Raw genomic sequence first — 27,913 nt, 5'->3', positions numbered from 1 at the left:
AAGATGAGGTGGCAGATTGCAAAGGTGAAGCTAGGAAGAGCACAACTGCTCCTTTGAAGTTTTCAGGACCACTGAGCATGTCTTCCAGGAATTTCCTTTATGGAGTACAGCTGACTTTACTGAACTCCAGGCAAACCAAGTGTAGCATATGTCTCTTGTGTTCATTCCACCTTGTACTTCAACCTTTCAATTTGCACCTTGAAAAGCAATCTGGATCTGATAAATGGTTATCTCCCTGATTTGTATTATTTTTTGAAGTTCTCAACTCAGTGGGCGATTTTCTGGGTCACGTTTCCTGGGAATTAATTGTGTCAATTGGAAGAACTAAATAGGGATTCACTTTGGATATCAAAATATAGGAACAGACTGGAACTGGGGTTAGAGTTTAGGAAATGAGCTTCTGTAAAATGTATTGCTGTGAAGAAATGCATATAAAAATATGTAATTAGATAGTTTCCTAGTTTATCCTTCACCACTAGAATTTGTGGAGAGGAAGGCCTCATCCTTGGTCTTGTGAAGGATGGTTTTGGGCATGTTGCTGTGAAATGCATGCTTTAGTCTGCTGGACTGTCTATCGCTCACAGAATGGGCTGTGTAGGAAAACACCTTTGTTCACAATTCCAGACAGTGGTTCTAACTTAGGGTCATTGAGACACTACAGGAAAAGGAGGTGGGAGATCTTATCAGATAATCTTTTAAAAGCCTTTCAGCAAAACTCTCTAATAAGCAACAAGACAAAGCTTGGCCAGGGGTGAGAAAGACCCTTCCCTGCAAATCCTTCTTGCATGTCTAGAGTCTTGTCCCTTCCACACATTCCACTTGTGGTGGCTGTAGTGGGGAAGAAACCTTCATCCACCTCCTTCTGGAATATGTTCTTCAAAGTAGATCTGGAAAGAGATGCAATGCATTTCTATCAAGGTTCTCACCAAGCGATGATGTAGTAAAAGAAAATGCACTCTAGGCTGTTTCCAAAGATGCAAACCAAAATAAATGTCAGTTTCTATTGGAGGACTGTCAACTCGGTGAATGTCATTTCTTATTCTGCTGAACCTTGTTGGGCTGCCATTGCAAACAACAATTGACAAACAGAGTTGCAGTCTGGTGTACTTCAAGGTCCAAGACTATATGTAGAGGGATGTTAAAGAAGTGATATAGAGTTGGATGGCATAGAATCTACAGATTTGAAGAATTGCAGAGGAGGAAAGACCCCAGTGGGAGTTGTGCACTGACGCCCTAACAGTAGTCAAGATATGAGGCAGAAAATAAATCAGGAAACAGAAAAGACATGTATGAAAGGTACTATTACACTAATCGGTAGGGGGGACCTCTGAAAAAATAAGGTTGGTAGCAGATCTCAAGAAAAAGAATTTGGGGAATATCCACAAGATTTTCGTTTGGAGCAGCTTGTGGTAGAGCCCCACTAGGGAAGAGGCAATTCTGGATTTGGTGATGTGCAATGAGGCGCACTTGATTAGGGAGCTTGAGGTGAAGGAACCCCTAGGGGGCAGGGACTATAATATGATAGTATTCACCCTGCAGTTTGAGATGGAGAAACTGGAAATGGATGTAACGGTACTACAATGGAGAAAAGGAAATTACAAAGACATGAGGCAGGAATTAGCCAGAGTTGATTGGAAGGGGAGCTTAGCAGGAAAGACAGTGCAGCTGCAATGGCAGGAGTTTCAAGGGGTAATTCAGGAGGCACAGCAGGAATTCACCCAAGAAAGAAGAAACACAGTGAGAGGAAGATATATTAACCATGGGTGAGAAGCAAAGTGAGGGACAGCAAAAACAGTAAAAGAAAAAATAAGCAATGTGGTGTTGATAAGTGGGAACCAGAGGATTGGAAAGTCTTTAAAAGCAACTAAAAAAAACAATAAGGGGGAGAAGATGAAATGTGAGGATAAACTAGCAAGTAATGTAAAAGAAGACTGCAAGAATTTTTTTGAGATATCTAAAACATAAGAGAGAGGCAAGAATGGACATTGGACTGCTGGAAAATGAGGCTGGAAAAGTAGTAATACAAAACAAAGAAATAACAGAGAGACTAAATAATCACTTTGCTTCAGTTTTCAAAGTGGAAAGGCAATGACAGCATTCCAGAGCTGCAAGTGAGTCCGTGGATAGAGGTGAGTGTATTGGCCATCCCTGGGGAAGCTGAAAGGTCTGAAGGTGGATAAATCATCTGGACCACATGGTCTGCACCCCAGAATTCTAAAGGAGATAGGTGAGATAGATTGTAGAGGCACTGCTGGTGAACTTGCAGGAATCAGTGGAGTCAGGGAGGACCCCAGAGGACTGGAACATGGCTAACATAACACTTCTTTTTAAGAAAGGGGAGAAGCAGAAATATTGGAAAGTATAGGCCAGTTAATTTGACCTCTGTCATTGATCAGATTTTAGATTCCAATGCTCAGGATGAGATTGTGGGGTACTTGGATATACATGGTAAAATCAGGCTGAGTTAGCAGGCTTCAGCAAGTGGGGGTCATGCCTAACAAATGTGTTAGAATTCATTGAGGAGTTGATAAGCACGTTAGACAAAGGGGAGCCAGTGGACGTCAAAGTCAATAGAGATGTATAGCACAGAAACAGACCCTTTAGACCAACTCGTCCACACTGATTGGATATCCCAAATTAATCTGGTCCCATTTGCCAATATCTGGCACATATACCTCTAAACCTTTCCTATTAATATACCTATCCAGATGCCTTTTAAACATTGCAAATGTACCTGCTTTCATTACTTCCTCTGGTGGCTCATGCCATACACACACCACCCTCTGTGTGAAAAATGTGCCTCTCAGGTCTCTTGTAAATCTTTCCCCTCTCACCTTAAACCCATGCCCTATAGATTTGGCCTCCCCAACCAAGGGAAAAATACTTGAGCTATTTACTTTATCAATGCCCCTCATGATTTTATAAACCTCAATAAGGTCACCTCTCAGCCTCCGATGCGTGAGAGAAAAAAAGCCCCAGCCTATTCAGTTCCTCCCTATCGTCAAGCCCTCCAACCCTGTAACATCCTTGTAAATCTTTTCTGAACCCCTTCAAGATTCACAACATCTTTCCTTTCGCAAGGAGACCAGAATTGAATGCAATACTCCAAAAATGGCCTACCCAATGTCTGTACAGCTGCAACATGACCTCCCAACTCCTATACTCAATGTACTGACCAATAAAAGCAAGTGCAACACATGGCTAGTCTACCTGTGACTATACTTTGAAGAAAATATAAATATAAATATATACCCCAACATCTCTTTTTTCAGCAACACTCCCCAGGACCGTACCATTAAGTGTATAAGTTCTGACCTGATTTGCCTTACCAAAATGTAACACTTTTGTCTAAAGAAAACTCCATCTGTAATCCTCAGCCCATTAGTCCATCTGATCAAGGTCCCATTGTACTCTGTGATAACTTTCTTTGCTGTCCGCTACACCTCCAGTTTTGGTGTCATCTGCAAACTTACTAATCAAACCTTCTATATTCACATCCAAGTTATTTATATAAATGAAAGAACAGGACCCAGCACCAATCCCTGTGGCACACCACTGGTCACAGGTCTCCTGTTCGAAAAGCAATCCTCCAAGAACACCTCCGTCTCTCCCTCCCAGCCAATTTTGTATCTAAATGGCTGGCTCTCCCTGTATTCCATGTGATCAAACTTGTCCCAAAAGGCTTTTGACAAGGTGTCGCACAGGTCACGGCTAGAAAAGATGACAGCCCCTAGGGTTAGGGGCAAAATGTTGGCAAACATAGAGGATTAGCTGACTAGCATAAGGCAGAGAGTGGGGATAAAGGTTTTTTTTCCACGATGTCAGCCTGGGACTAGTGGAGTTCTACAGTGTTCCATGTTGGGCCCACAAGTATTCATATTATGCATTGATGATCTGACTCAAAAGTAGATGAAGGGAATGGCAGTGTCAAGGAAACAAGGAGGCTTCTAATGGACTTGGACAGGCTAAGAGGGTGGGTAAAGAAGTGACAGACGCAATATAATGTGGGGAAGTGTGAGGTTATGCACTTTGGTAGGAAGAATAGATGTGCAGGCTATTTTCTAAACAGGGAAAGATTTCAGAAATTTGGAGCACAAAGGGAGTTAGTAGTCCAGGTTCAGGATGCCATTATGGTTAACATGCAGATTCAGTTGGCAGTTAGGAGGGCAAATGCAATGAAAGCATTCATTTCAAGTGGGGTAGAAAACAAGAGCAAAGATGTACTGCTGAGGTTGTGTAAGGCTCTGGTCTGACCACAGTGGCATATAGGGAGCAGTTTTGGGCTCCATATCTAAGGAAGGATCTGCTGGCATTAGAAGGGGTCTGGAAGAGATTTACAAGAATGATCCTGGGGATGAAGAGCTTGTGATAATGAGGAGTGATTGACGACTCTGAAAGGATGGATGCTGGGAAGTTGTTTCCGTTAGGCGGGGAGTCTAGGACCCGTGGGCACAGCCTTAGAATTAGAGGGGGTAAATTTAACATGGAAATGAGGAGACATCTCTTCAGCCAGAGAGTGGTGGACCTGTGGAATTCATTGCCACGGAGTGCAGTGGAGGCCGGGACATTAAATGTCTTCAACGTGGAGATTGATAAATTCTTGATCTTACAAGGAATCAAGGGCTACGGGGAGAGTGCAGGGAAGTGGAGTTGAAATGCCCATCAGCCATGATTTAAATGGTGGAGTGGACTCGATGGGCCGAATGGCCTTACTTCCACTCTTATGTCTTATGGTCTTTTATTCAGTGGAATTTAGATGGATGACAGGGATCTGATTGAAACTTCAGAATATATTGAGATGGCTAGATAGAATGGATGTGGAGAAGACATTTCCACTATGTGAACAAACTAAGATCTAAGGGCACAATCTTAAGTGAAGGGATGAACACTTAGAACTGAAATGAGGAGGAACTTCTTCAGCCAGAGGGTAGTGAATCTGTGGAGGACAAGTTATTGAATATATTTAAGGCAGAGAATGATAGGGTCTTGATTAGTAAGGGTGTGAAGATTATGGGGAGAAGGCAGCAGAAACGATGTTGAGAATCATATCAGCCATGATTGAATGGTGGAACAGACTCAATGGGCCAAATGGCCTAATTCTGCTCCTATAGCTTATGGTCTTGTGCTTTCAAGTTTGAATCAACTACTACAAAAGGCACAATGGAGAAAGGCCATTGTCTAAGTCCCTTCAACGATAGCACACGAAGGGATTGGAAACAGTGTAAAACTCCTCGGGCTTATATTTGCCACGAAATGAGTATTGTCAATGAAAGCTGCTACAGTAAATTTGGTAAATGTGAAGTACTACAAACTGGGATAGCACGAACTGTTGGCGCTGGAGAATCTGAGGTAACGAGGTGTAAGAAAGAAGAAGAAGGGTCCAGACCCGAAGCAGGGCCCAGACCCAAAACGTCAGCTTTCCTGCTCCTCTGGCGTTGTTTGGCCAGCTGTGCTCATCCAGCTCTACGCCTTGTTATACCACATACTGGACTTACTTTGCAATTATGTAAAGCCAATTTGAATGGGCTTAAAATGTACTTCCATAAGTTTTATCCAAAGCATATTTTTAGAAAAAAAAACAGCTGAATTGGTGGGTGCAAACATTTGGAGCATGATCAGGGCAGTAAGTGAAATACCATTTTTGACCAATTCTATCCAGCCTGGCCTAGCTGACTGAGTAAATATTGGTTACACAGCCTTTGTGCAAGATCATGGAGATATCTTACAGAAAATGGATGTTGAAAAGAAAGAAGATCCTGGAAAAAGGAGAAAACAGTTGAAATGAGAAGGACATTTACTGAATAGAAGACAGATATGAGAAATCAGCATTTAAAAGTCAGTCGCTCTCTGGAGACAGTCTGACTGGACGATATATAGAATACACACTTCACCAGTCTGATCCAAGATGCTGATTTTCTGACCTGCTGCAATCTTTGGTATTATCGAAGGTGGAGGACGTGTTCTGAATTTGGTGGCAATACTGTGGAATGTTAGGATCATGTACGAATGTTAGCTGGCAATTCGTTACTACAGTCCGGAAGCTGTGCAACTGCTGTATCACTGTATAAAGCAAAGATGAAGAACATTGCTGAACAGTAACTCACAGCAGGCACCAACCACAAATGACTGCAGCCTGAAGCCCACTGAGAAATCGGTTTACTCAGAAAGCTAATTTATCCAATTAATATTCTTTATCCTAATATCAGTTTTCCTTGTTATGTTCACCAATACCACAACTACTTCCCATTTGCTTTGTTGAAACTGGATTGGAAAACTATTAATAGTGCAGACTGCAGAACTCTCAAGGTGGTGAAAGATCAGTTTCAGCAATCTGCACAAATGCTTCAAAATTAAATCAGCTCGTGTCCTTTTTTTTTCCTACAGACATCAGACCTCATGGCCAACTGCCAAGTGCACTTGCTGAGCGAGGAGACAATAACACACTCTATGCACCACTGGTTGAGACATGCCAAATGGTAGCAGATGGTCTTTCCTCCACAGAGCCAGCACTAATTGCTATCCAGTTGGTTTGACTGAATGGTCAGCCATGTCTGGATTGAATATCTTTTTCACATGCATACTTTTCCTTCCATGTAAAGGATAAAGGAGGCAGGCGTCACACTTTCCATCTTGGCCACAGAAACAAAGAGCTGCTCAATTTCTTGGCACTATTAATCATGAGGGCTTTCTGTCATGGAATTTGTTTTGTATTTCCTGCCCTTGTTTTGATGGCTTTCGTCAAGAAGCCTTATTCTGTGCCACCCTGTAAAGGAGCAGCTGGCGCCACCCTGTGCCAAGCTCCAATGACCCAGTTAAATTATTAGCTTGCAGACAACAGTGGATTCAAAGCTATGTTGCTAACATTATCTGTCACAACACAGTGAGATGGCATGAAGCCACACCATCATGACATGTCACAGCATTGGCACTGTCTTTACAACTAGCATTTTCAATGTAGCTCTAAATTTTAAAAAAAAGTTTCTTCCTTTAGACCACTAGCAACCTTTTTAAATTGTTATAATGGCAGTGTAGGTGCCACACTGGCAGGGTCACCTCTGCAATGGTAGCATTCTCTGCTTCAGCGACAGCAACGAGCTGCCTCTCAGCAGCAAGAGAAGCTGTCCAGAGTTTGTTGGCACAGGAAATGACTTCTCCCTCAGGGAAATGGTAGGATAACAGTTGTTGGTCTTACATCAGCGTTTTCCTGCTGCAAATTTAGAAAACCTAGGCTTTAGCCTGTGCTGCATTAGCTGATCTTAGACGAGGCAGCTCATTCTTTACCATGTATATTTCAGCACCGTGGTGGTATGAAACATTTTCAGCGATGTGGAAATAAATCAGAAATGAGACTAACTGAACAAGACTTATAATTCCTATCAGAGACACAATGGGCCAAATGGTCTCTCTACTGTATCATTCTATGAAGATCACTAACTAAGTTGGTGCCATAAATGCAGTTGGTAAGGCATTCATAGCATATTACAAGATATTATGGCTGTGGTCTGTATGGAAAATATTCATAGTCAGTCCCACACTCCCATTCCCAGTCCGTTATCATATAAGCTCTTCAGTCTCAAGTATCAACGCTGAAAATCATTTCTTTGAATCAGTTCTAACTAGCTTTTCAAGTAAAGCATTCCAGGTACTAAAAATCTTCAAGTGAAAAATTTCTCATCTTCATCTCACTCAATCTTTTGCCAATGATGAAAAATCTATGTCTTTCCGGTTATTGATTAGTTTCCTAAAGAAAAGTTTTTCTTCATTTATTCAAATGGTCCATGTGCCCTTGGAAGAAAAAAAAACTAAATTTATGTTGCGGTGATGGTGCTCTTTAAGAATTGGGCATTTCAAGTTGATTTTTGGTAGAGCACCTGATATCCAATAAATGATTATGTGACCAAACTGCCTGGGAGATAGTGTTGAGGTAAAACGAGCAAACAAAAATTAATTATAGAGATGTGTAGGGCACTTGGTGTGGCTCTTATCTCTGGGTTTTAGTTTTTAGATTTGGAACAAGCCAAGGGGAGGATTTATTTTAAGCAGAATTAAATTGAAATTGTTGGCTAAGCAAGTTTAAATCTCTTGCCAATAGACGGATTCCTAACAGTGAGGTAGACTTCTAGGGATATCTAAACTGAGAAAAGACAGAGTTAGAATGTGTCGGAACCAGGAAACTTCCACCATGGTGGCTATGTCTAAGACACTAACAATGCCGGTGTTTAACCGGGACTGTTGACGGGCAGTTGGAGGAAACTTAAAGGTACACCTAGATGCAAGTAAGTGGAAGGCCCAGGAAATTTCAGCCTTTGTGAGAGTCTTTGGAGCAGCACTCAGATCTATTGGTTAACCTTTCAATTTTCAACATGCAAAATGACTGGAATTCACCTGAGTGCAAGTCAAATGGCCACAAAATGAGAGTTGAATTGTGAAGTTCAGTTTGAAGTATTAGTGTTCATTGTATTTATATGCTTACATCACATAGACTTCAGTGATTCAAGAAGGCTGCAATATTATCTCTTCAAGGGAGTAAGTGCACACATCCATGGAGTAATAAATAAACAAATATGAAATGAACAAGAGTAGGCCACTTGGCTTTTGAGCTTTCTCTGCAATCCAATAAGATAATGCCTGATCTGACTTTAGCAACTTTTACATTCATGCATATCCCCAAAAATCTTTCATCCTCTTGGTAATCAAGAATCCACTGCTGCTTTAAAATTATTTATTGATTCTGTAACCACCATCTTTTGAATTCCAAAGACTTTCAAACCCCAGAGAAAAAAAAAATGCCTCATCTCTTAAATGGATGACCTCTTATTTTTAAACAATGGCCCCCCCACAAGAGAAAACTCCCTTTTGACATCCACCCAATTAAGTCCTCTGAAGATCTTACTTGAAACATAAGTCAGCCTTGACTCTTCTAAACTCCAGAGGATACAAGCATGGCCTGTCTAGTCTTTCTTCACAAGGAATTCCATTCATTCCAAGGATCTATGTAGAATTCACAAGGGCTGGTTAAAAGCAATACTGTACAGAAATCAGCTGGGTAGAGGGGTCAACATTGGATGTGCAGGAAGTGAGATATTTTTCAGTTTAAACGGTTCATATATCTTCAGTAACACTAACTTGGTTAAAGGTTATAAAATTGAATTGAATGATTTATTGTTACTTGTATTTTACACTGAATAATCCAGTAAAATACATTGAAATGCTCCAACTCTTGCCATAATCTGGCACCATTTTGAATCGCTTGAGAACGAAATGATATAACTGAAAGCGCGCTCATCTTTGTTCTGCCAGCTTGACCATGAGTCCTGGACAGGGTCACCAGCGATACCAGGCCTGTGCCACCACCCCCACTTAGCTGCCACCTGCCTCAGACTCACCAATGTAGGAGGCGCTGCTCTTCAGGCACCATCACTTCACCACTGGGCCCACCTCTGCCATTACTAGATCCTGTGCCGAACCCTCACTCACCCCACAAACAGCCATCCCCTTCAACGCTGCTGCCTCGCCGATACCGGGAGACCCCAGCTCCGGGCCCACCATGCTGCTGCTGCTGTGGGCTGAATGCAACCAGGAATCACTGGCTCCACTGCCAGGCCAGGTGGCTGACTCGCCAAGAATCCCAAGCTCCGGCCAAGCTCCGGCCGCCCTCCTCCGAGATTTTGCCTTCTCCAACAGGATGAAGACAAAGAAAAGAAGGAAAACTTAAAAAAAAGACGAAAAGGGTAAGGGAGAAGGAAGGAAGCAGCTGGTCTGGAGTGGACGGACTGAAGAGCCTCCCTTACCAGTGCTACTTTCACAATGACCACAGGGAGCATCCCAGTGTCATCAATGAATGCATGGGAGACGCTTGATCGACTTACACACACCAAAAATATGGGACACTGTAATCCAGATGTGGGAGGAAAGGAGCCTGTAATCTTTCATGCAAGACTCCCTATGTGGAGGAGGGTTGTTAAATCTGCCAGCTGTATGTTATTTCAAATGATATATTATGGCATATAATAATTTTTAGGTTAAGTTTTATCTTGCAAGAAGTCTAATGCTGCATCACTTCATGCAGCATCAGGCATTTATAGGTCTATTTCAGGCTACATCAGACAGACAATCAGAATCTATAATGTGTGATTTCTAAGCCTAGACATTCTATTGCTTTGCATCACAAGCTATTCTGTCATAACAGGCCATTTATCATTAAGCCGGGGAGAAATAATTGATTATAAGTCCAATTCTTTAATGAAGTGGAACCCACACAGTGAACATGAAGGCGTGGCAAGTGGTTCTAATGGAGTTCTCAGTCTGAAGTATGACTAGATCACACACAAGTAACAATTCGGTTTCACTCAATGAAACAAATGTGACCTTTTGTATTACTTCTCACAAAATAAAAGGCACGTACCTCAGTTGCTGGATGGAAGGAACAAAACTGAATCTGGAGAATGATCATGTGGTTCCCTTAATAAAATGAAGCTAAAATGCAGAGAAGTAGTGATGAAGAGACAGCCCCTGGTAGGTTTTGTATGTTTTAAGGGTGGGGAGGAATCTTTGTCTGTTCAGGAACAAAGGTACCTGTGGATTTTTGTTTAAGATTTCTGTGTGGTTGGCAGGAAGACCACGATTGCTCCTCTGAGCCACGCAAAAAAAGCTGACCAGCCACTGCCAGCCCCTTGTCAGCTCTTCCATACTGGCACTCCCACCAACCCTGCGGATTTGCAACCCTTACCCTGCTCCCTTCCAAATATATTTTACCTGCTGGCTGACTGTCTGCAGAAACCGGACACACTTCCACTGTTTGAGACCAGCAAACTACAGCAGTGTACAGCATGCTCGCCTGCAAGATTCAAATCCGTTCTGAGCCTGAGAATTCCTTGGATCTTCTGACTTTGCTCTCGGGCGTGCACCACAGGCACTATGCCAATGACATGCCCATTCTGACCTGAAGTTCAAAATCACCCACTCTCTCAGACAGCATTGAGAATAAATAGAAAACACCCTCACTGTTGCTGAACACAACATGGTTACTGGTGAAGCAACAACCCAAAGAATTCAATGCTTATTTAATAAACAGTGTATTGGAATGAAAGAAATGCTGTTAAAGTCCAGATTTATAGAATCTGTTGTACCCACATTGTCAGTGCATTCCTGGCAGATGATGGTCACTGTCTCCCCTTTACCCAAAGCAGTATCGAGTGGATGAAGGTAGGAGTCAGCAGCTTGTGACCCTGAGAGCTTGTTGAGTTTGCTAAGAATGTATGGTAACAAGTGGGACATCATGTTCAGGTTGCACAGAATGTTGGTGAGTCCTGTTCTGGAGGACTGTGTCCAATTCTGGTCACTCTACTATAGGAAGGATCTTATTAAGCTGCACAGGTTTCAGTAAAGGATGTTGTCGGGAATAGAGGGTTTGAGTTATAAGGAGGGGCGAATAAACTGGGACTTCTTTCACTGGAGCGTAATAGGTGGAGGGGTGACCTTATACAGGTTTAAAATCATGAGGAGTAGACATAAGGAGAATGGCAAATGTCTCTTCCCTAGGGTAGGGATTTAAAGATTATGGGGCATATTTTTAAGGTGAGAGGATAAGTTTTAAAAAGGACAAGAGGGGCAACTTTTTTTTAAACATACAGAGTAGTTTGTGTGTGGAATGAACTTCCAGAAAAAGTGGTGGACGCAGGTACAATTACAACATTTAAAACACATTTGGATAAGCGATAAGAAATGTTTGGAGGGATACGGACCAAGTGAGGGTAGGTGGGGCTAGTTTAGTTTGGGATTATGGTTGGCGTGGACTGGTTGAACTGAAGGGTCTGCTGTATGACTTTAATGACTCAATGCCATCAATCAAACATGTAGATACTAATCCACGTAAAAGACTAGTGTTTTAAAATTAAATAAACATAGTTCTGAGGATATGAGAAACTGAAACAACAAGGAAAGGGATTTGAGGAAATTCTAAGTAAAAGCTGACAAGTTTCACATGCTCCGATGGCCTACATTGCAGGCTTCTGATAGAAGTAGCTGTTGAGATTGTATGTGCAATGGATTTGATTTTGTAAATTTCCCTGGATCAGTCTAATCAAATTGGAAGATAGTGACCGCGAATTCTGTTTCCATGCTGTATGACTCTATGACTCCTCAACTGAAGAAAGGAGCACAGTGAAAAATAGGAAACTAAACAGTCTAATTAGCTTAACATCTGTCATTGGAAAAACGTTGGGTTCTGTTTAGGCGTTTCTAGCAGGGTGCTTAGAAAATTTCAAACAAGGCACTTAGAAAATTTTGTTGATGAGGGCTTCTCTCCAAGAAGTCTAATGAGTTTTCTGGTGTAATTGCCCCAATATTCACATCATTAACTAAGTACCATGCCTTTGTGGCACCCCTTTTGTCCAATTCTTCAATCACCATGTATTCACTACTGCTAGGATATCCCAGGAATTCCTGGCATCCTGGGTGCAGTCTAGCATTGTCCTTCACCAATGGAGTAGCACAACAGCCACAGATCAATGGCTCACACAGGACAGGTGCCATGGCTAACACTTTCTTGCACGTACAGCTGCACAGTGATGCACCGAAAACAACATAAGCTCCGCACCACCATAGCTTACCTTTCCTTAGTTACATTCCCTCTGACAACCCTCAAAGTCATTGTCACTTTTTCCCCACCGCGCAGCATAACCCATCATCATATCACTGTTTAAGGGACAATCACATAAGGGAAATCTTAAAATGGCTCACAACATTCACCTTGTTCACCAGCACCACGAGTGAACAGAAATCAAACCATCAGAAGGGACATTTGCCTCTTGGTACAAAAACTGCTGGCAATTTTATGGTCAATGAATGATCATTGCACCCAGCTCTCATTTCTGGAACCAGGTTTCAGAGAAGTCCTGTCTGTCTTGGATCACCAGTTCCTGCTGTGCTCTATCATGCAAAAGATGATGATCTTCCTGTTCAATATCCTCTGAAGTGAAATATTGCCTCATTCATCAAGGGAAACTGGCACACTTCACTTTACACCACCCTGGATGGCTACAGCACCCCTGCCTTGTGTTTCACACTTTACCTCCTCAACCAGAGCCTAAGCGGGTAACAGGACTTCTGTTTTACCTTGCCCATTAGTCCAGGCACAAATCCAGGCAGCTTCTCACTGTTTCAGCACTCATCAGTCAGGGGTGGGTTTAAACATGTTGCTGAATGGCACATTGATACATTGCTCTCACTCGTGCTGCATCATGTGCCAGCAACCCACACAGCAAACACACACATCAACCAAATGGCTCTGTATCACAGTCAAATGGAGGATTCCTCAGTAAAGCCCAGGCGGACTGGGTACAATCAGTTAAGGGCAACATACACAGTTATTCCATGGGCTTGAGATCAGTCAGCTGACCACTTGGGGCAAACCAGGTGAGTGACTCTATCTCAGTCACTGTTGGGCAGTGGGCCACGTGAGTCCTGCAGGTCCAATTCAAGCTAGTAATCCCTCAATCTTCAAACGGAGATCGCTCAAGGGTACAGTCAGGCACTGGTTGGGAGGGCCATTCAAAGCAGTCAGGAGTGTGGATCACAGACTGCTCTGGAATCTGTGCAATGAATGCTAAGAGGTGGGATGGTGGGGGTGATCGAATATTTGATGATGTAGCATAGCAAAACGTTTATGAATATAAGATTCTATTTGCAATGAAGTGTCATCCATGCCACCTCTGTGCCCTCAAAAATGTTCTTCTTTGTTTCTCCCCCACAATACTTGTACTGTGAAGGACTATTTATAGGCGGCAGTGATTAACCCGGTGCATAACTGGGCTTCAAATATAATAACCACACTGATGTCCCCCTCCCCCCCACTGATGGGCGCTAAATAATGCCAGGAAGTGGCAGAGATTTCTATGAGTCAACTCGTCCAAATCCACAAAGAGAAACCCTCCATGTAACTGTGTGAAATAGATGCTCTGCTGATTTTCTCTGGTAAACTTCAGCCCAAGGTTTGTTGCCTGAAAGAATAGCTGGGTGAAAAACGGTTTCACTGTGCAAATCGAGTCTGGTGCTGGTTGTCGGAATTGAACAACAATCTCAAATGAGTGGAGCACATGCTGTGAATGCCACTTTTGGTCACGTTGGATGACAATTTAACCTACAGCTGTCAAAAGGGACCACAGCAGGCTGCCAGGGAATGGATAAATATTAGTTATTTTCAATTATTTTCCAGGGGACCAGAATGAGCAATGTTTTTGGGTCACTGCTAGTCCCTTCATATTTTCCTCCAAAGTCCAACTCATATTGCCAGTCAGCAACTGTTCTGTTTCATACCTCTTTGCCCCTGCTATCCTGTCACCCACCATTTCCAGCAGACTGTGTAAGTTAAACGTGTTTGGGTTATTTTGATGTGGTCAGGCCCCAAATAAGAGAAAGTATTCGTATCTCCATTAAAATAGCATCAGCTTGATCCACATACCACAGCAGAATAATATTCCCCTTTTAATTACGTTTATTCAGTCATTAAAGTTAAAATCTATTTTATTGATCTGATCATTTGCCAAGACATCAGTTTTAGAATCAACATTATATAGTTAGTACAGCCTTGCAGTAACCTTTATATTCATTGAAACTAAAATCAATAATTGTATGAAAAATGAACCCTTCAGTCTTAGGTTGCTCATTTGACGTTGTAATGATTTTTTTCAAGAAAGAAAGAACGTACATTCATAAGGAGAGATATGGTAAAAGCACTGGCCTAATAACTGAGAAACCCAGGCTGGGGATATGAGATCAAATCCCACCATGATAACTGGTACAATTTCTATTAAATCATTAAATCAGGAACATAAAGTTAGTATCAGTAATAGTGACCACCATGACAAATACAAATCATTCTAGTCATTAACATTCTTTAGGAAAGGAAATCTGATCTCACCTGTGCCTTCAAACCCATAGTACTGTGGTTAACTCTCACTTGCCCTCTGAAATTGCCAAGCAAGCCATTCCATTCCAGTGCAATCATGGACTGGCAATCATTGCTAGTGATGCCCATATGCCATAAAAAATTAAAGAAAGAAAAGCTTTGCATTATTTGAGATTATTTCCAAGGGCTTTGTCGTCTGTCAGCGCTCAGGTGCCTTAATTGGTCACATTTGTCATTAGTTATTTATCTGATGAACTTACACTTAAAAATGAAGAGAAAAAAGTGACACGTTCATTGTAATAAAAATTAAAAAGCACATCATCCTAGTTACAAGGAGAGAGTGACTGCTCTTGACACCAAAGCACCATTTGACCGTATGTGGAATCAATGTGCCGTGACAAAAACTAGAGTCAAAGTGAATCGGCTGGTGGGGGCATGCTTCATAACCGACGACCTGTCCTGGACTTCCCACTTAAATGCAACAGTCAAGAAGGCACAACAACACCTCTTCTCCCTGAGGTGGCTCAGGAAATTTGGCATGTCCATAGGGTTCCTCACCAACTTCTACAGAGGCACCATTGAAAGCAAACTGCCCGGGTACATAACAGCCTGGTATGGCAACTGCTCTGCCCAGGATCATAAGAAACTACAGAAGGTTGTGTGCATAGCCCAGACCAACATAGGAGCTAACCTTCCAAATGTGGACTCTATTCACACGGTTCGCTGCCACGAAAAGATGGCCAACATTATCAAAGGTCCCACCCACCCTGGTAATGCTCTCCTGCAATCTCTTCCATCAGGCAGAAGATAAAAAAGTAAGTTTGAACAAACGCACCAACAGATTCAGGAACAGCTTCTTCCCTGGTGTTATTGGACTGGTGAATGGACTCTTTAACTTCAAAGACTGTTGATAATATTAATGTTGATCTCGCTTCACGCATGACCTGTGTAGTGTAACCTGTATGCCCCACCCTGTCCAAGTTTTTTCACCTTATGATCCCTATGTCCTTGCTTACTATGATCTGCCTGTACCACTCACAAACAAAGCTTTTCACTGTACTGAGGTACACATGACAATAAATCAAAATCAAATCATTGTTACTGAGTCATGATTAGCACAAAGAAAGATGGTTATTATTGTAACAGGGCAATCATTCCAGCCCCAGGGCATCTTTGCAGGAATTCTTCAGGGGAGTATCCTAAGTTCAAACGTTTTCAGTTGCTTCATCAGTGACCTCCCTTAAGTGTACAGTCAGCAGCAGGGGTGCTCACTAAAGATTGCATCATGTTCAGTACTATTAACAGCTCCTCAAAGACTGATGCAATCAGGTGTCCATATGCAGGAGGATTAGAATAATGTTCAGGCTTGGGCTGTTCTGTCACGTGTGAATGATTGCTACAAATGTCAGGAAATGACCATCTCCAACAAGAGGGAATCTAACCATCACCTCTTGCCATTCAATGGTATTACTATCACTGATTCCCTTACTATTAACAACCTGTAGCTGCTAATCAGAAAGCTAACTGCAACAGCTATATAAAAGTTATGAGAGCAGGTAGGAGGTTAGGAACTTTCTTTCAAGTAATTCATCTCATGTCTTCCCAATGTATATGCTACATAGTGGACAGAGAAGTTAGGAGTACAAAGGCACACTCATCCCTTTCCTGGGTGAGTTCAACCAACAACACTTAAAAGGTTTGCCTCCTTTCAGGACAGATCAGCAATACATTCTCTCCTCTCCCTCAGTCACTCTTTCCAGCATATACTGCAGCCTCCTTTGACAGCACTTTCCAAACCTGTGGCCTCAACATTTAGAAAAAGCATGTTCAGTAGATGCATGGGAATACCACCACCCATGCCCCGTCAAACCCTACACCAATCTGAAATGGAACTCACTTCTTTACAGCACTGTAAACGTTCTTATATCAGATGGCTTGCAGTGCTTCAAGACAATCATTCACAAACGGCTCATAATGTGTAGCCAGAACATAGAACATAAGAAAGTACAGGCCCTTCGGCCCACGATGTTGTGCCGAACTTTAACCCTAAACCTAAGGTCTGTCTAACCTCAACTCCTACATTATACTATCATCCATATGCCTATCTAATAGCCGCTTAAATGCCCCTAATGAGGCCGAGTCCACTACCCTCTCTGGCAAAGAATTCCACATCCTGACCACTCTGAGTAAAGAACCTACCTCTGACGTCTCCCCTATATCTACCTCCACTCACTTTAAAACTATGCCCCATCGTAATAGCTAATTCCACCCGAGGAAAAAGTCTCCGGCTGTCCGCTCTATCTATACATCTGGTCATTTTGTACACCTCTATCAAGTCACCTGTCATCCTCTGTCGTTCTAAAGAGAAAAGCTAGAGAGAAAAGCCCGAGCTTTCTCAACCTTTCCTCGTCAGACCTTCCCTCCATTCTAGGCAACATCCCGGTAAATCTCCTCTGCACCTTTTCTAACACTTCAACATCTTTCCTGTAATGAGGCGACCAGAAGTGGACACAATGCTCCAGATGTGGCTGAACCAGGCTTTTGTATAGCTGGAGCATAACTTCACAGCTGTTGAACTCAATCCCGCTACTAATGAAAGCTAACACACCATACGCCTTCTTAACAACTCTATCCACTTGGGTGGCAGCTTTCAAGGAACTGTGGACATGAGCCCCAAGATCCCTCTGCTCCTCCACATTGCCAAGAATCTTTCCGTTAGCCCTGTGTTCTGCGTTCAAATTTGTCCTTCAAAAATGAATCACCTCACATTTTTCAGGGTTAAACTCCATCTGCCACTTCTCAGCCCAGATCTGCCTCCTATCAATGTCCCTTTGTAACGTAGAACTGCCCTCCGCACTGTCCACAACCCAACCCACCTACATATCATCCGCAACTTACTCATCCACCCTTCCACTCCTTCTTCCAAATCATTTACAAAAATCACAAATAGAATATGATCCAAAAAAGATCCTTGTGGCACACGACTCGTAACTGAGAACAATGTCAAATACTTTCCATCCGCTACTGCCCTTTGTCTTCTAAGGGTCAGCCAATTCTGGATCCAATCTGCCACAACAGGCATGATCTACCCTTCACAAATCCATGCTGACTATCAGAAATCAAACTGTGCCTATCCAAGTCATCATAAATCCTATCTCTCAGAGCACTTTCCAATAATTTTCCCACCATTGAGGTAAGACTAACTTGCCTGTAATTTCCAGGGTTATCCCTATTCCCTTTTTAAACAAGGGAATGACATTTGCCTCTCACCAATCTTCTGGCACTACACCAATGGACAGTGAGGATGAAAAGATCATCGCCAAAGGCCCTGTGATTGCTTCCATAGAATCCTTGGATAAATCCCATCAGGCCCAGGGGACTTATCTATCTTCAAGTTCCTCAAAATTCCTAGTACATCTTCCTTACTAACATCGGCATCCTCTAACCTACTGGCCTGTTTAACACTGTCCTCCTCTACAACTAAGTCCCTCTCAGTTGTGAATACTGAAGAAAAGTATTCATTAAGAACCTCTCCTATCTCTTTAGGTTCTGTACACAAATTTCCTTTAGAATCCTTAATCAGCCTTACCCTTTCTCTGGTGATTCACTTATTCCTCACGTATGTGTAAAAAGCCTTGGAGTTTTCCCTGATCCTGTCTGCCAAGGTTTTCTCATGCCCCCTTATAGCTTTCCTAAGCCGTTTCTTCAGCTCCTTCCCTGATAACTTGCATCCCTCTAGAGCCTTTTTCTGTTCCTAGTTTCCTAAACCTTACATAAGCATCCTTCTTCCTCTTAACCAGTTGTTCAACTTCTCTTGAGAACCAAGGCTCCCTCACTCGAGGACATCTTCCCCGCCTGCTTGGGACAAACATATCGAGCACACGCAGTATGCATTCCGCAAACAATCTCCACATTTCAATAGTGTTCTTTCCTGACAGCATCTGTTCCCATTTTACGTTATCCAATTCTTGCCTAACAGAAATGTAATTACCCTTCTCCCGATTATAAACCTTACCTTGCTGTATGTACCTATCCTTTTCCATGACTATTGTACAAGTAACAGAGTTATGATTGTTACCGCCAAAATGCTCTCCTACCAACAGGTCTAACACTTGGCCCGGATCATTGCCAAGCCCACATCCAAAGTGACCTCTCCTCGTGTTGGTGTATCTATATACTACGTCGGAAATCCTTCCTGAATACACTGGACAAAATCCGCTTTGTGTAAACTATTACAGCTAAAATGTTTCCAATCAATATTGGAAAGTCGAAGTCACCCATGACTATAACCCTGTGACTTCTGCACATTTCCAGTATCTGCCTCCAATCCGTTCTTCCACTTCTCTGCAACTATTAGGCAGTCTGTAAAAAACTCTCAACAAAGTGACTGCTCCTTTCTTGTTCTGGACCTCAATCCAAATTGACTCTGTAGACATATCATTCTCGAGCTGTCTTTCAGTCGCTGCTATACTAGTCCTCACTAGCAACGTCACTCCCCCTCCTCTTTTACTAGAAAAGGACAACAAATACTTTTCAGATACTCCCACACTCCAAGAAAAAAAATGAATTTGCAAATATCCATGAAGGATGAAAAATTGCCACAACTTGCCCTGGTGAATTTTAATTATTTTGTTGTATGTGGAACTGTCAAATATTATCTGAAGTGATTATTTTTGAATTAACAAATTAATTTATGAAGGGTTTGAGATCTAGGTATTGCAATGGTTCTCCTAGTGTCATTGACATTCAAGATTAATAATCAGTTTAACAGCAAGTGTTATGAATGAAAGTGCCCAGTGAGAACTCTCATGAGACAGCTAGTTAATAGATTAAGTGGAGATTAAATGGAGAGAAGCTCCTAACAATTAGTTGAGATAATATTCAGGGTAAATGTTTTTTCTTTTGTCAGACAAGAGATTGGAGCAGATTCAACTGTACTTGAATTATTAACTTCACAATGTAGTGCAGTCAAAACCAACATAGGAACTGTGGAGCAATTCAGTCATCTGCACTGTTTAGACAACATGTACATTTGTATCTCTTTCTTCTGCAAAACTGCAGTCACATCTCTTGTAATATCCTCCAATTCATGTTGATGATTCAAGAATAGAGGATGTAAACAAAATAGACAATGCTTTACACATTTGTTCATCTCCAATAGTTATATTGGCTTTCACTTACAGAACACCCAAAGGCCAGAGAGTGAATGCAAATCACTGTGTAAATAATTTTGAATGAGGAGGTGAATTTAACAAGAACATACTTATTGTCAGAAGCTCTGTCACCTCACTCAACTTAATTTAACCTGAGCCTTTTCTCCAGTTTGCATTTCGGCTAGTTTTAGGGATCAGTTAGACAATGGTCATGTTGCTGGTGTAATTGTACCAAGGTCTTGATTACATAGTTGAAAATTATTCATTCAAATCTACCATGGCAGCTGGCAATTATACATTCAGTAAGTAATTATGGAACAAAAAGCTAGTATCAGTAACAGCGGTCATGAATTCAGAGCATTGTGAAAAATGATCTGACTCACTCATGCCTGTTGGGTTGAGAAATCTCCTGTCCTTACCCAGACTGGTCTACGTCCAACTCCAGCTCCACAGAAACTCTTAACCAGTCTCCAAACTGGCTTAGCAAGTCACTCAGTTAAGGGAAGTTAAGAATAGTCAATAAATGCTAGCTTTGCCAGCAACACCACATCCTGTGAATGAATTATGAAAAAAAAACCCACAAAACCATGCCTGAGGATTTACAGATGCTAAGCCAGTTAATTTCAAAGGATTATCTACAAATTTTACAAACACACAGAATATGTGCGAGGGAATTTTTCTCCACTCTTATTAGTTCTGTCCACATCTCTCTTGATAATAGCAACTCACTGTCCAGTGGCCATTTCTGTATCATATCTAGCTTCCAGTATCTCCTTCATGTGCTAACTCCAACAGCAAAAGTTAGTAGGTTATTCATCTGTTGAGAATTCTGAGGCCAGGTTTGAACTTGAGTATACATCCTAAGCATTGTGCTTTGCAGTAGAGGCCATTGGAAATCGATCTCAGCATGGAATGTCATTGAAACTTGGATGATCTCAGTGTAAGAGTTTGAGATGGAGACTTTACCTGTCAACCTCATGACATACAAGCAGTCATAGCTTATATCAAAATGCTGGTTTAGAAAGCAAAATAAATTCAAACTACATTTCACATGAGTACAGTGAAGATACCATCACCTTTCTGCCAGATGGGATGCTATAAAAAAACTCTATCTAGCTCAGTGAATGACAGCATCTCATTTTGGTTGAATAGTGTGCTATAGTAAGAGGTTAATGCCATGAAACATCCCTGTCTTTGAGCTGGAAACTCGAGGCTTAGTTAAATCTCCAACCACGAATGTTGTTCTTTACCTTGAGAAATGACACTCCCTTGCTCTCCTTCGAAAGTCTGCCAAAGGACTATTATGTTCACTTGAGAGGGTAGAGGGGTTCTCAGTTTGTAATCTCCTCCAACAGATGGCACTCTGTCATTACTGCAAGCAATGTCAAGCCAGTTAATCCACACACATCTCTGCACTGAAGCTTGAATGCATGGCCTTCTGACTGAGAATTTATGATGCTTACTGTTGAGCTAAGGGAGATGGTCGACACATTGTTGGCCATGCGAAATTCATATTGAATATTTTCACTTGAACTTTGCTTTGGCTAATCATATTACTCATGCGATTCATTAGTCCGGTTGAAAAAGAACTTAAATAAAAACGGAGAATAATAGGAACATTTGCAACCAGCTAACCAACTGTAGCAAGAGTTATATATGCATAGATTTGGTGAATATTCAGAGATCTTGCTCACACCTATAAGGAACAATCTCATATTGAGAATGAAACCCCGTTAAAATATGCGGAGCCAAAGCATGGATTTGCTTTATCGAATGTGTTGACATTACAGCTAAGAAACAAGAATGCCAGACATGTATTGCTATCACTAGATTGGAGGAAAGAATGGAAATGGTGCTGAATGTCAACTATAAGGAAATACAGTATCCAATGCTAGATTATCCTTCAAACAAATGAGCAATTTTGGAGTTCTCAAGGAAAAGCACAATTTACATTCACCTTTAAAATCCAATCTTGGTGACTCCAATTTTGACATTAGTTGTAGCTTTAGTTGTTCCAAATTAATTACATTTGTTGGAATATTATTCCCCAGATAAAAGCCACAGATTGTGTGATAAAACCTGTCAAACTGAAATTAAATTTTCGAACAACCACCCTAACATGGCAAACAAAGATAGCCAGAAGGCAGGAAATGATAGCCCAGTCACACTACAAACCTCTTGCTTTATTCAGCTATGGATCAATTTTGTCAATGTATCTAGAATAGGTTCGCCCTTAAGAATAGAAAGCAAAATCCTTTGAATTTTGTAGGTGAACATGTGTCAAACACCATCAATCACTACAAAACCCTGTAAAGTTTTGACCTGTATGTTTGTACGGATAAAGCTGGTTAAGTGTCTCAAAAGGTCATTACCTAGCCCCATTGAAAACCATGACAATTTCTGAAACGTTATTTCTTGAGGGTTGTAAACAGACCTATGTGATTGATAAATGGTTTTATTATGTTCTTGAATCTTTGTTCAATATAAAATGAGATGCTGTCATCCACTGAGCTTGGCAGCTTTTTTTATATAACACCCCACCTGGCAGAAAGATGATGGTATCTTCACTGTACTCTTTTGAAGTGAACTTTGAATTTATTTTGTTTTCTAAACCAGCATTTTGGTATAAGCTATGGCTACTTGTTTGTCATGAGTTTGACAGGTAAAGTCTCCATCTCAAACTCTTACACTGAGATGGTCCAAGTTTTGATGAAATTACATACTGTATTTCTACAGTGACAGATTTCCAATGGCCTCAACTGCAATGTGCCATAGAAAAGGTATACACGCAGTTTCAAACTTGTCTCGGAAATCCTCAACAGACTGATTCTTGCTGTTGGAGTTAGCACATGAATTATGGCAAACTTGAATGAGATACTGGAGGATAAATATGGCTCAGAAATGGCAACTAGACAGTGAAAGGAACTAATGAAGTAGAGAAAAGTAAATTGCCATTATAGAAACACACTGTTACAGAAGGTAGCCATTCAGCCCACCACAATGCTGAATAGGATTTGAGTCCAACTTCCCAGTTCTTTCCCATAGTCCTACAAATCTCTTATTTACAGAAAGCATCCAATTCCCATTTGAAAGTAAATATTGAATCTCATTCCAGCACTCATCAGGCCATAACAAATCACTACATTAAAAATAATTGTTTTCCTCATGCTGTGCCTGGTTCTCTCATCAAATGTCTTAAGCCTATGCCCTGTGCTATTGCAAAGAGTTTATTCTACTTTACTAGGACCGTTCTTCTTGAAGAATCCTGAAACGTCAAACAAATCTCTACTTAACTGTCTCTGCTCCAAAGATGACACCACCCATTTCTTGAGTCTCTCCCAGTTGAAATAATACTGTTTATTTCTAATATCATTGTAGTGAAAGTTTCTGCACCCTCTCTAAAGTATTAGCATCCTTCATAAGGTGTAAGTATTCAGACTTGGCCACAAAACTCCAACTGAGGCTTAACACATGTTTTATAAAGATTCAATATGCTCACATGCTTTAACAACCTTCTCAACTTGTCCTATCACCTTCAAACCACTGCAATAATTGTACAGTAAAGAATGTATCGCCTCTCCTCATTCTTCCTATCAAAATGAATGGCTTGGACCATAAAACCATAAGAAATAGGAACAGGAGTAGGCCGTTTGGCTCCTCATGTCTGAATCATGGTTAATTCGATATTCCTCACATCTACTTCCCTGTATTTTTCACATTACTGTGGATTTCACTAATGATCAGGAATCCATCTCAATCTTAATTATATGCAAGTGCTCTGCCCCTTTGCTCTCTATGGAAGTTACAAAGACTCTCAATCCTCTGAGTAAAGACATTCTTCCTCATTTCAGCTCATATCAAAGCACCTTTATTCTAAGACTATGCCCTCTTGCCTAGGCTCTCCCATGAGGGGAAACATTCTCTCAGTATTTACCTTGTCAAGCTCCATAAGAATCCTATTCACTTCTTTGCATTAGATTTCAATTGGATTGTATTGCAACTTCAGTAGTCTGCCTGGGTCCTGGATTCTATTACAATCTGCCTGACCATTTAGTTCATTTCTGAGTTTTGCGTCATCTGCAAACTGTCAAAGTAAACCTGTACATTCAGTCTGGATCATGAACACAGTTCAAAACAAAAGCAATAGTCTAAACATCAGTTTCTGAATAACACCACTGGATGTTTCCCCCCATACTGAAAAACAAACTCTCGTCACCTTTGTTCACTCTAAATGTGCAGACACAAAGCAATTGGGAATGTGTTGCACAGCGCAAAAAAATGAGGTTGCGCACAGCGTGAAATGACATATCCTCACTGCACCGCACCATCAACTTCAATTTTTCTATCAAGTCTGTTGTATAGCACTTTATCAAAATGTCTTTTGAAAGCTCATGTACAAAACATAACTGCAACACCCTCATAAACGCTTCCTACTTTTCAAATAACTCAATGAAATTAGCCAAACAGATGCTTGTTTTTACTTAGTAATCTGTACTGTGCTGTACTATTCTACGTTCTATGTTCTTTATTTTACCAAGTGCCAGTTAATTTTGCTCAGGATGCCTGCATCAATGGGCATTACTCTCCTTTCCCTATCCTGCCTTCAAGTTCACCTGGGGCTGGTAAGATTCTGTACCTCAGTCTAACAGCTTTCAACAACATGGATGGACCCCTTGCCTTGGTCATCCAGCATTTCACTGTGGTATAGACTCTTCTCAAAGTAGTCCCACTTCTCATCCTTGTCACTTCCCGTCAGCCAGATCCACAGCTGCGGTTTTCTGCCTGAAGTCTGCCTATGCCCAGAGACATATCACACAGTTTTTGGTGAGGACTTCATGGGATCCAAAACCCCAAGGAGAAATGGCCAAAAACCTGTGAGCTGTCAGAGCAGAGAGTGAAAAGCTTGCCTTGAACTCAGTTGAACTAACAGTGATGTCTCTACATAGGAGTCACAGAGAGACAACGTGTTCTTGGTTGAATAGGGGGATTCACCCACATATTTATAACTATGTTAATGCCCGTTTTTCTATGGAAACTTTAATATATCAAGCCTTTTTCTTGTCCTGTTATCTCTACTGTTACATCCTGAATTCCTGCTGCACAATAACAAATAGAAAATTGGTATGACTAAGGTGAGGAATAAAGAAAGAGTTTGATTGAGATGGAAAATAATTCCGGACTGTGGGAATGATTTATGTTGGGGACATAAATGGGGGAGGGGCAGACGATTTAGCAAACATTTGCCACACAGCACCACATGTTCAGGTGATCCGAAATCTCTTTCGATTATCCTACCAGAGGAACCTAATTTACTCAATGAATGCCCTTGTGATTGCCGGTTGCTGTGCATTTTCATTAGCATCAGCGGTAGAGCTTCTGGCAGGAGTCATCAGCTGGGTCCTCACACAGTCACCCGTGTACCAAAGGAGCTGTCCTGCTCACTGTGTCTCGCAGGAGAGGAAATATGACAGAAACGGCAGGGATAACTTGCATAGGCTTGTATGAAAACCTTTTAGTCGTCATAAACTACCAGGACAAGGAGTGGAATCTCTTCTAATTGATAAAAAGGGACCTAAGGGGCACTTTTTCATGCAGAGTGTGGTGTGTGAAGGAATGAGCTGCCATAGAAAGAGGCAGAATCTGCTGCAATTACCACATATAAAAGGCATCTGAATGAGTAGATGAATAGTAAGGGTTAAGAGGGATATAGGCCAAATGCTGGCAAATGGACTACAGTAACTTAGGATATCTGGTCAGCATGGATGCATTGGACCAAAGGGTCTGTCTCTGTGTTATACATCTCTTTGACTCCAGGTCAATCTGACGGTACCTTTATTGCCAGATATGGTCGATGACTCTCTGCCCTTATGGGATTACAATCATTAGAAAAGATGTGAGACTCCTTTGGGTCTGACTGGCTTCAGTAGAAAGAAAACATGAGAATTATTCTTGTCAAAACAACTGTCAATCACCCGAGGCATACACATGTGAGCACCAAATTGAGAGATGGTGTAAATCCTTGGAAGGACCTGAAGATGAAGAATTCAGACAATCTTAACAACCAATGGCAATGCATGGCCACCTCATCCAATTAGGAAGAGGTCTTATTGCAGAAGGCTGTAGGCATCGGCAAGAACTTGGCACAAAGGTCCAAGCCTCCTGAGGCACTGTAATCCATTATGCCGAGGTGATCCTCTGGCCGCATACACTTTGCTGCAGTTCTCTCCTTCTTCAAACTGGATCACTGTGCCCACCCACAGAGGGGCATGTGGTTGCACCTAATGTTCCTGCTGCTGCTGTTGTTCTGCTAAAAACAAAAGCAAGCAGACAGAGGTCCAATGTAGAACTGCACCAACTGGTGCAACGCTGCAGTGCAAGCTGACATCAGAAAAATGCAGATCAATATAAATAAACTTCATGGTATACAGCCGTAGAGACATGGAAACATAGAAGATAGGAGCAGGAGGAGGCCTTTCGGCCCTTAGAGCCTGTTCTGCCATTCATCATGATCATGGCTGATCGTCCAATTCAATAGCCGAAATCTGCTTTCTTCCCATAGCCTTTGATCCCATTTGCCCCAAGTGCTATATCTAGTCACCTCTTGAATACATTCAATGTTTTGGCATCAACTACTTCCCATGGTAATGAATTCCACAGGCTCACCACTCTGACTGAAGAAATGTCTCTTCACCTCAGTCCTAAATGGTCTGCCCTGAATCCTTAGACTGTGACCCCGAGTTCTAGGCAGACCCACAACCTCCCTGCATCTATACTGTCTACTCCTGTTAGAATTTTATAAGTCTCCATGAGATTCCCCATCATTCATCTGAACTCAAGCGAAAACAATCCCAACCTAGTCAATCTCTCCTCATATGTCATCCCCGGAATCAGCCTGGTAAACCTTTGTTGCACTCCCCTAAGAGCAAGGGCATCCTTCCTCAGAAAAGGAGACCAAAACTGCGCACAATGTTCTAGGTGTGGCCTCACCAAAGTCCTGTATAACTGCAACATCACATCCCCATAGAGATATACAGCAAGGAGACAGGCTCTTCGGTCCAGCTCGCCCACGCCAACTAGATATCACAGCTAAATCTGGTCCCATTTGCCAGCATTTGGCCCACATCCATCTAAACCCTTCCCAATCATACACCTATCCAGATGTCATTTAAAAGATGTAATTGTACAAACCTCCACCACTTCTTCTCACAGCTCATTCCATATATGCACCGCCCTCTGTGTGAAAAAGTTGCCCCTTAGGTCTCTTTTAAATCTTTCCCCTCTCACCTTAAACCTATGCCCTGTAGTTTTTGACTCAGTCCCCCCAGGGAAAAGACTTTGTCTATTTACCCTATCCATCCCCCTCATGATTTAATAAACCTCCACAAGGTCATCCTTCAGCCTTCAATGCTCCATGGAAAACAGCCCCAGCTTATTCGGCCTCTCCCTATAGATCAAACCGTCTAAACCCTGCCAACATCCCTGTAAAACTTTTCTAAACCCTTTCAAATGTCACAACGTCCTTCCTATAGAAGGGTAACCAGAGTTGCACACAGTATTCTAAAAGTGGCCTAACCATGTGTGAAATGACTTTCAAAAAGTTGCAAGTCACACATACACCAGTGAAATCATCCTCTCAGATGACATCCTGCAAGCACAAGTCTTTCCCACATTCAACAATGAGTCTCTCCTGGATGATTTCAAACAGCTCAGAAAGCCCATGTTGGTAGAACCAGAAACCTGTGCTAAATCTGCCAACTGATTGGATAATTAGAGGATTGACTGACTGCTACATGGGGGTTTCCCCTTTGCCTTGAAAGGTGCCCTGGTGAAAGCTGGAAGTCAATAGGATCAT

At 41.8% G+C, this 27,913-nt stretch overlaps 1 protein-coding gene across 10 annotated transcripts in view; it reads right to left on the bottom strand.

Moving 5' to 3' along the window:
* arhgap24 (Rho GTPase activating protein 24) overlaps window positions 1-27,913 on the bottom strand; it is a 451,915-nt gene that overhangs the window by 180,716 nt on the left and 243,286 nt on the right. Inside the window, exon 1 of one of the 10 annotated variants that reach the window (XM_048546236.2) lies at window positions 10,756-10,773. The exons of the other annotated variants lie outside the window; for them this stretch is intronic. The gene's annotated coding sequence lies outside the window, so the exon portion shown is untranslated. Of the gene's footprint in view, window positions 1-10,755; window positions 10,774-27,913 lie in introns of those variants that run through there. 10 annotated transcript variants of the gene reach the window in all.

Source organism: Stegostoma tigrinum, chromosome 1 (genome assembly GCF_030684315.1).
Source record: "Stegostoma tigrinum isolate sSteTig4 chromosome 1, sSteTig4.hap1, whole genome shotgun sequence".
NCBI lineage: Eukaryota > Metazoa > Chordata > Chondrichthyes > Orectolobiformes > Stegostomatidae > Stegostoma > Stegostoma tigrinum.
The sequence above is the reverse complement of the archived record's forward strand: the minus strand, read 5'-3'. Positions and strand labels throughout refer to the sequence as shown.